At 40.6% G+C, this 10,156-nt stretch overlaps 1 pseudogene; it reads right to left on the minus strand.

Moving 5' to 3' along the window:
- Positions 1 to 8,014: 8,014 nt before the first annotated feature.
- Positions 8,015 to 9,138, minus strand: LOC118846664 (annotated as a pseudogene).
- Between the last annotated feature and the right edge of the window lie 1,018 nt (positions 9,139 to 10,156).

Consider the following 10,156-nt stretch of genomic DNA (forward strand, 5'->3'; position numbering starts at 1 on the left):
CTAGACAAAAGTGAAGCAGTCCCTGCCCTCATTGTAATGGAGGTACTACTTGTACACATGCAAGTATATGCAGAATACATATACAAAATGGACACAAGGTAGTTTGGGGTCAGAGTATACTACCATCTGGAGGGTAGATGGAAGAGTTGTTATTGCTGTTTGTCCTTTGTTCTTGAAGAAGACCATGACATCAGAAAGGTGATGCCATGATTTGCAAGTAAATTGGATTTAAGTGAGAGAGGGCTGTGCAAAGTCACCAGCTTCACTTTCTCTTCCAGAGCCATCTGGGTCCATTGGTGAGACGGCCCTGGAATGGAGGGAAGGAGAACTAGGAAGGCATAATGAAGAAGGTGTTGCTTCACTGGGTCTTGAAGGAGACTAGGAATTCTATGAGGCAGAGAGAGCTCAGAGAGGAAGCACATTCCAGGCGCGAGGAGGGCTAGTACAAAGGCAAATTTGGGCAATGGAGGTTTTCCAGTGTAGAACAGGGAGGAGGCCAATATGCCTGGATCCCAGAGTGTGTGGAGGGGAGGAAAATATAAAAAGATTGGAAAAGCATGAAGAGGCCAGGCTCTGAAGGGCTTTAATAGCTAATTTTTGTTGTTTAGTTGTTTTGTTCATGTCCTACTCTTTGTGACACCATTTGGTGTTTTCTTAGCAAAGATACTGAAGTAGTTTGCCATTTCCTTCTCCAGTTCATTTTACAGATAAGGGAACTGAGGCAAATAGGATGAAGTGACTTGTCCAGGATCACACAGATAGTAAGTACCTGAGGCTGGATTTGAACTCAGGAAAATGAGACGTCTTGATTCCAAGCCCTGTGCTGCCCCTTAATAGCTAAAGAGGGGCACTTATATTTGGTTCTTGAGGAATAGTGAGCCACTGGTGTTTGTTGAGTATATGTTGGGGCAGGCAGTAACATGATCAGATTTATACTTTATGAAAATCACTTTCCAATTTTATGAAGGATGGATGGGAGTGGGGAGAGGCTTGAGGCAGGGAGACCAACCAGAAGACTATCATAGTAGTCCAAGTAAGGGGTGATGAAGGCCTGATCTAGGACAGTGGCTATGTGAGTGGAGACATGGGGATGTTTGTGAGAGAAGTTGTAGAGATAGATACCATAGACTTGGCAATTGATTGGATATCTAGGGTGAGGAGTTAGGGATGACACTGGGGTTGTGAACCTGGTTTGGACATTGGGTTTGAGGCACTTGCAGGACATCCATTTTGAAATGGCCAATAGGCAACCGATGGGGAGAGACCAAACCTGTATATATAGATGTGAGAATCATCTTCATAAAGATTATAACTAAACTCATGGGAGATGATGAGATCACCAAGAGATAGTGAAGGAAAAAGAGAAGAGGGGCCCAGGAAAGAGCCTTGGAGTCCTTTTATCCAGGCTCCTGTGTTATCTTTGATGCTTCCTTCTACCTCACTCCTTATAGCTTTTCATTTACCAAGTTCTGTTAATTATACCTGTGTAACATTGCATTTGTGGTTCTCCTTCACACTTCCCATTGTCTGCATCCAAGAGCAGGTACTTCTTACCACTCTCCTAGAGTATTTCAATAGCCTTTTTTAAAAATAAACTTTTTATCGATATATTTATTTTTTCTACATCATCATAGTTACCTAGTATCCCTTCTCCTCCCCCCGTCAGAGAGCTATCCCATATAACGAGTAGTATTTTTTAAAATACAAAAACAGAAAAAGAAGTGGGAAAAAATCAGCACAGTTGGTCAATACATGTCTGAAAATATGTGCAATGTACAATGCTCTTGGACGTCCCACCTCTGCAAAATGATGGGTTGAGAGTGTCTTCTCATATCTCTTCTTTCAAGCCATACTAGTTCTTTATAATTTTGCAATATTCACTTTTGATTTTTTTGTGGTTGTTCTTCCTGTTTACATTGTGATATGTTGTTTTCTTGGCACTGCTTACTTCACTCTGCATCAGTTCATGGAGATCTCTCCATGCTTCTCTGTATTCATCATTCATCATATCTTATAGCATAATAATATTCCATTTCATTAATGTGCTGCATTTTATCAGTTCTCAATTGATGGGAATCTATTTTGTTTGTAATTCTTTGCTATCACAAAATGATAATAAATATTTTGGTGCACATGGGGAGTAGTAGTTCCTTAGCAGACCTTCATGTTCCCCCAACCTATCCTCCATAATTGTCCTTCAGCATAGTTTTGTTAATTTCACTCTTCTGCACAAAAATCTTTAGTGATTCTGAGTTAAATTCTAACTCCTTTGCATAGTATTCCAGGCCCCTACATTCTGGCACCACCGAGTCTTTCTAGGCTTAAAATATATTTCCATCTAGTTTACACTGAAGGAAAACTGAACCAAAGACTAGGACCACTGATTAGAGAGAATGGGATAGTGATGATGAATAGAGAGAAGAATGAACCATTTGCCTCTGATTTTGCTTCTGTTTTCTCTACCAAGGAGACAAATCTTTGGACTGGAAAGAAAAGAATAATAATGGCTAATAGGGGGTTGAAAACCAAGCTAAATAGAAAGAAAGTAAGAGAACCCCTCGGGCAGCTAGGTGGTGCAGTAGAGAGAGTGCTGGACCTGGAGTCAGGAAAACTCATCTTCCTAAGTTCAAATCCAGCCTCAGACACTAGCTATGTGACCCTGGGCAAGTCAGTTAACCCTGTTTGCCTCAGTTTCCTCATCTGTAAAGTGAGCTGGAGAAAGAAATGGCAAAGCACTCCAGTATCTTTGTCAAGAAAACCCCAAATGGGTCATTAAGAGTCGGACATGACTGAAAGCAACTGAACAACAACAAAGAGAATCTCTAGCTTGTCTTGAAGAGTTCAAGCTCAAGTAATCAAACCCAGAAGAACTACATCACAGGGCATTGAAAGAACTGGCACATATTATTGCCAATGAACTTGACTTTTATTCCTGGCAAAATTCTGGAATGTATTACCAAGGGAATGTTTACTAAACATCTAGAAAGACAGTGGTGCTCATAAAGAATCGGCATGGTTTCATTAAGAATAGGTTGTGCCCGATGTTTTGGAAAGCTTCCCAGATTGGTGCATCAAGAGGATGCTGTAACTATAGCTGACCCAGATTTTGGTCGAGCACTTGATGGAGTTGTTTTTACCACTTTCATGAACAAGATGGAGAGAATTGTACTAGGATTCATGAAAATAGCATTTGTTAAACACTTGCTAGACTTGCTAGACAATTACATGAATTTGGAACTGATTGTCTGGCTAGACTCAAAGAGTGGTCACTAATGGCTAGTTGTATATAGGCTTGGAAGTCTTTGGTGATGTGGTCCAGGGTGCTGGGCACATAAATGACATGCTTATCAAGTTGGAGTAGTCAGGAAGACCTGAGTTTGAAGCTGGCCTCAGACACTTACTAGTTGTGTGACCCTGGGCAAGTCACTTAACCCTGTTTGCCTCAGTTTCCTCATCTGCAAAATGAGCTGGAGAAGGAAATGGCAAACCTCTCCAGTATGTTTGCCAAGGAAACCGAAAATGGGATCATGAAGAGTTGGACGTGACTGAAAAAGGACAAAACAACAAGATGATTCTAAGATCCATTTGAGTTCTGATTCTTGACTACCTGCTCTCCTCCAAACCTACACTTTCATGACTTTTCTCAGGCTTTTTCCTAAACCTAATCTGTCCTTCTTTCTTCTCTTTGCCTGTTGAATTCTTACTCATTTTTTAAAACCTAAGCCAAATGTTAATTTTTCCATTAAACCTTCCCTAATAAATAATGAGGTCAGCCCAGTGGATAGATTGCTGGGCCTGAAGTTAGAGACACCTGAGTTCAAATCCAGCCTCAGACACCTGCTAGCTGTGTGATTCTGGGCAAGTGACTTAACCTTCTTTTTCTCAGTTTCCTCATTTGCAAAATGAACTAGAGAAGGAAATGGCAAACCACTCCAGTATCTCTGCTAAGAAAACCCCAAATGGGGTTGTGATTTTTCTTCTGTGATGCACCTCTATAGTACTACTGTCAACTCTATGAAAGCAGGGATCATATTTTATCAAATATTTATATTTCCTTTAAGGGCTATCACAATGCTCTGCACACAATAAATGTTTGTTGATTTCAATTGGAGTTGATTTACAAACATTAGTTGTTAAACTCTAGGTATGGAATTTGAGACTGAATTTCTACGGACTGTATGATGTACCTTAGATTAGAGGCTGCTATTTTTAAAAATATCCATTAGTTTGCATTTAATTTCTTTCTCACAAAAGAATAATAAACTAGGCCAAAAATCTATTTCAGCTTTTTGTTTTGTTTTGCTCTGTGGAAATTACTGTACGTTGTATACCTGTGGAGATTTTTAAATGTTCCTGTCTGTATAATCATAATTTCCCTCGTGCATTTGTTTACAGGTACTTGTTTTACACAGAAACTCAATTGTATTACATTCAGATAGAATGGACCTTTTAGGACATTTAGGTATATTTTTGTATTTTGATGTCTTCATTGCATTACTGGAAGTCCAGATAATAGCAAGAACCAAGGTAGAATGTCTTTCAGATAGATAACTTGTTTAGCTGCCACTGTGGACACCTTCCTATTCTTACAACTTTGTCTTCTTGTTTGTCAGACTTGCCAATATCATTGCTTAAAATAAGACACTTATTCATGTTAAAAATGCTGATACATTTTGTCCACACAAAAGATACTTTAGACAAACCCTCTTGTAAAGTACAACCCTCCAAAAGCCCAGATCTTCAGTTATTAATGGGAAAGAGGGTTGTATCCTTTAACATGTAGCAGCATGTTACTAATATTGATTGCTGTATTTGACTAGAGTTATGTGGCTTCTTAACATTTACTTTATTTATATTGCTATAGTCATGCATGGTGCATGTTATTCTTTCAAGCCAATTATACTTAATAACTCAAATAGATGTTTGAAGTTGTGATTCAATTTCTTCTGTGAGTTGCATTTTGCTACCTTATTATTCATGTTTCTTATACTAAAACAATTTCTACACAGTCAGTTTCAGTACCTTGCTTTCTCTTACATAACTAGCCTGGTATTATGGAATTTCAGGGAACACTAATTGCTTTGATGCTAAAACACTGATTATTTCAGGACCTAATTGTTCACAAATCCTACTCAACAAATGGGAATTCCTCACGAATCTGATCGTTGCTGTAGACTGCAGTGGGTCTTCTCCGGTGGGGTCAAACTCAAATAGAAATGGGGAGTACTAAAGCATAGATAAAGATCCTTGCAGCTGTATATTAACTTAGAGAACCACATGTTAACACTATCTATGTTGGAGGGCAGCTAGATGGTGCAGTGAACAGTATGCCAGGCCTCGAGCTGTGTGATGACCCTGGGCAAGTCACTTAACCTTGTTTTCCTTAGTTCCTCATCTGCAAAATAAGCTGGAGAAAGAAATGACAAACCACTCCAGTATTTTTGCCAAGAAAACCCCCAGTGGGGTCACAAAGATTCAGATACTGCTGAAACCAGCTGAACAATATCAATGTTGTATTATATTTTTATTTATTTTGCTAAATATTTCATAAGTACATTTTAATCTGGTTCAGGCTCATTGCAGGTTGCATGGGGGTTTGATTCCTTTAGCCCAAATCGTTCAGTGATAGAGAATGTCACATGCTATTGTTACTAATTTATTTTCTTTTTGGCCAGAATCTCTTAGTACTTGATTTAATTTTTTCTTCCGTCAGTACATTGTGTTCATTGCTAGGATGACAGGACTCAACCAAAGCTTTTTAGTTGTTAAAGCAAACATTTGATTGCTTGCTGGCATGTGATCTGCTATTTTCAGCCTGATTTGTCATTCTAGAATTCCACCCGCAACCTGTGCAAAGTGTTCCATGATCTCCTTATATAAGCTTTCAGAGCCATTTCCTCTAATAGCCCCTGCCAGACTGAGATAGCTACTGAGCTCTTTAGGTAACTGGTAAAGTAGAAAAAGTCCTCCAGTGGTACCAGCTTCCTTGTATTCAACTCTTCCCACCCACCAAGAGGGAAAGCACATCAGCTCCACAGCAACCAGCCAGTATCACAGGAAACTTAAATATCTTCCTAAATTTCTCTGGACATCCCAACATACTTACTAGTCATTGGAGACCAAACCTACTAAAAATTTCGAGGCTTCGATGCATTTCCCTGTATGTTTCTTCTATTTGTTGGCAGGATTCTCCCCAAACTCTATTATATTTATGAGAACACCTGGTTGTATGGTAGCCAGTCAGAAGGCTTTCCTATGGTTTTCAGCTGTGATGATGCATAACAAGAGGTCAGGATAGTTGCCACACTTTTGTTTCCTGTTGTTGAGTCATTAAGTTGTGTCCAATTCTGTGATCCTGTGGACCATAGCATGCCAATACTGTTGATGGGGTTTTTTTTTGGCAAAGATACTGGAGTGGTTTTGCCAATTCCTTCTCCAGCTCATTTTACAGATGAGGAAACCGAGGCAAACAGAATGAAGTGACTTGCTTAGTAGCTGAGACTGGATTTGAATTTTGGTCTTTTCTGATTCCAGGCCCAGTACTCTATCCACTGGGCCATCTAGCTGCCCCAAGGCACCTTTCCTAGCTCATAGTAATATTCTCTTAGGCTCTTTTTTTTCCCTTGTTTTAAGGTCTATGTTTTTTCCTCAGTAGGCTCACAAAATGGTGTTGTCTCCAGAATGGATCTCCTCTGTGTATACTTGTCATATTCCAGATGGCCTTCTCACATTTGTTTTCTTTAGTGCCAGCTCACAGAATCACAGAATTTGAGTTGGAAGAGACTTCAGTGGACTTCTAGTTTAACTCAGACCAGAAAATTAATCTTTTCTGCACTATATCTGAGAAAGGTGAAGTGAAGACCTCCAATGAGGGGAAACCCGCTATGTTCTGAGACAGCTTCTTTCACTTTGAGATGGCTCTGTTCATTGGGGAGTTTTTCCTGATATCAGGTTGATATTTGCCTCTTGGCAACTTCTCCCTATTGCTCCTTCTCCCCTCTGAGGCCAGACAGGGCAAGTCTAATTAATTAGTCCCTCCTCCACATGACAGTCCTTCCATTACTTTATAAGGACTACCCTATCCCCTCTTCATTCTTCTCTTTTCCAAGCTCAACAAGCTAAGTAAAATGGTGTCTCCACATTGGTTTAGTTTGCATTTCTCTGATCATTAGACAGTTGGAGTAACTTTCTTCAGGTGATTTTTTTTTTCAGTTTACTTGCAGCACTTTTGTTTTTCTTTACACAATGACGTGTTGAGCATTACAATTCTCAACTCTTAGGATGACTTACAAATTTTGGTATTCTACTGTCATGTGAGAACATTAAGGCAATGTACAAAAATCTTACATAAATTAACACAAATTTACAGGTTGTAAATGCCAACTTTTTTGCAACTCAAGGTTGAGTAATTTAGCCCCATGACATTGGGGGGAAACAGTGGGTTAAGAAAAAAATCTGGTTCCTAAGGCTTAGATTCAATATGTATTCCTGCTAGAATGGTGGCAAAATGCAACACACATTTAATAATATCTTGCAAGCCTTAGGAGAGAAATTCTGCAAGTCAGTTCTTTTAGATGCTGGAAATCTGACCTTTAGATACCCTGTACAGATCTGATGCTTTAAACTGTACAGCTGTTGAGTGTCAACCAGCCAGATGCTATATTGTCATATTATCAGGTCAATTCTCTATAGAAATTAACTCTTAGCCTTACCTGTCAAAATGAAGTGACCTGTATCAGGGTTTAGATCAAAGATATATACAAGGTATGCTAAAATGTACACCAAGGGAATAACTGTTAACTTGAATACGAGGTCAAATCAGTAACGGTTCAACAATCTAAAAAGTGCTGATATTTGTTTAATGTCAGATACAAACTTCCCCACGGAGAAGTTTCTTTTCAAAGAAGGCTTATTCCAGTTTCATGAGGCTAACATGAGGTGTATATTTGCCAGGGCAAATTTTTACTTTGTGAATACTCATGCAGCCAATGCTATGCATCTGCTAGCAGTCCATTTAGAAGCATTTGTGATGGACAAATGGGTGGGCCGGATTTATCATATTCCTGCTTGCTGATCCACATCTGCTGGAAGGTGGAGAGAGATGCCAGAATAGAGCCACCAATCCAGACAGAATACTTACGTTCGGGGGAGCAATGATCTTAATTTTCATTGTGCTAGGTGCCAGGGCTGTGATTTCTTTCTGCATTCTGTCAGCAATATCAAGGTACACGGTAGTACCACCAGACAATACTGGGTTGGCATATACATCCTTTCGGATATCAACATCACACTTCATGATAGAATTGAAAGTGGTCTCATGAATGCCACAGAATTCTATACCCAGGAAGGATGGCTGGAAGAGGGCCTCTGGCCACCTGAACCTCTCATTTTGCCAGTGGTGATCACCTGGCCATCAGGAAGCTTATAGCTCTTCTCCAGGGAAGAGGAAAAAGCAGCAGTGGCCATCTCCTGCTTGAAGTCCAGGGCAACATAGCACAGCTTCTCCTTGATGTCATGAACAATTTCCCTTTCAGCTGTGGTAGTGAAGCTGTATCCTCTTTCTGTCAGTATCTTTATGAGGTAGTCTATCAGGTCACGGCCAGCCAAATCTAGATGAAAGATGGCATGGGGAAGGGCATAACCCTCGTACATGGGCACAGTGTGGGTGACACCATCGCCAGAGTCCATAACAATACCAGTGGTATGACCAGAGGCATACAGAGATAACACAGCCTGAATAACAACATACATAGCTGGGGTGTTGAAGGTCTCAAACATAATCTGTGTCATCTTCTCCCTGTTGGCCTTAGGGTTTAAGGGAGCTTCTGTAAGCAGAGCAGGGTGTTCCTCAGGAGCTACACAAAGCTTATTGTAGAAGGTATGATGCCAGATTTTCTCCATGTCATCCCAGTTGGTAACAATGCCATGTTCAATGAGGTATTTAAGAGTCAGGATACCTCTCTTGCTCTGGGCCTCATCACTAACATAACTGTCCTTCTGCCCCATTCCCACCATGACACCTTGGTGTCTTGGGTGTCCAACAATGGAGGGGAATGCAGCCCAAGGAGTGTCATGCCCAGCAAAGCCAGCTTTGCACATGCCAGAGCCATTGTCAATGACAAAAGCAGAAATTTCTTCCGCTTTTGTTTAATCTGAGGCTGCACACCCTTCCAGTCTCAGAATTTAGAGCCAGGGGAAGGGAGGGGGCAAATAAAGGGGGTACGTCCAAAGTAGCCTACAAGTGCTGCCGGCTACCACTGAGTGAGCTTCAGGTGATTTTTGATCATTTATGTTTATTCTTTCAAGAACTTTCTATTCTTGTTCTTTGACCATTTTGTTGTTGTTTAGTTTTTTTTTCCAGTTGTGTCCAACTTTTCATGACCCTTTGGGGTTTTCTTGGCAAGGGTACTGGAATGGTTTGCCAATTTCTTCTCCTGGGGAATAAGGCAAACAGGGTCAAGTGACTGGCTGGGGTCACACAGCTAATAAGTGTCTGAGTCTGGATTTGAATTTAGGTCTTCCTGGTTCCAGGCCTAGTACTCTATCCACTGAGCCATCTAGCTGCCCCAAGGCACCTTTCCTAGCTCATAGTAATATTCTCTTAGGCTCTTTTTTTTTCTTGTTTTAAGGTCTACATTTTTTCCTCAGTAGGCTCACAAAATGGTGTGGTCTCCAGAATGGATCTCCTCTGTGCATACTTGTTCTATTCCAGATGGCCTTCCCACATTTGTTTTTAGTGCCAGCTCACAGAATCACAGAATCTGAGTTGGAAGAGACTTCACTGGACTTCTAGTTTAACTCAGACCAGAAAATTAATCTTTTCTGCACCATATCTAAGAAAGGTGAAACGAAGCCCTCCAATGAGGGGAAACCCGCTATGTTCTGAGACAGCTTCTTTCACTTTGAGATAGCTCTGTTCATTGGGGAGTTTTTCCTGACATCAGGTTGATATTTGCCTCTTGGCAACTTCTCCCTATTGCTCCTTCTCCCCTCTGAGGCCAGACAGGGCAAGTCTAATTAATTAGTCCCTCCTCCACATGACAGTCCTTCCATTACTTTATAAGGGCTACCCTATCCCCTCTTCATTCTTCTCTTTTCCAAGCTCAACAAGCTAAGTAAAATGGTGTCTCCACATTGGTTTAGTTTGCATTTCTCT

Source organism: Trichosurus vulpecula, chromosome 4 (assembly GCF_011100635.1).
Source record: "Trichosurus vulpecula isolate mTriVul1 chromosome 4, mTriVul1.pri, whole genome shotgun sequence".
Taxonomy (NCBI): domain Eukaryota; kingdom Metazoa; phylum Chordata; class Mammalia; order Diprotodontia; family Phalangeridae; genus Trichosurus; species Trichosurus vulpecula.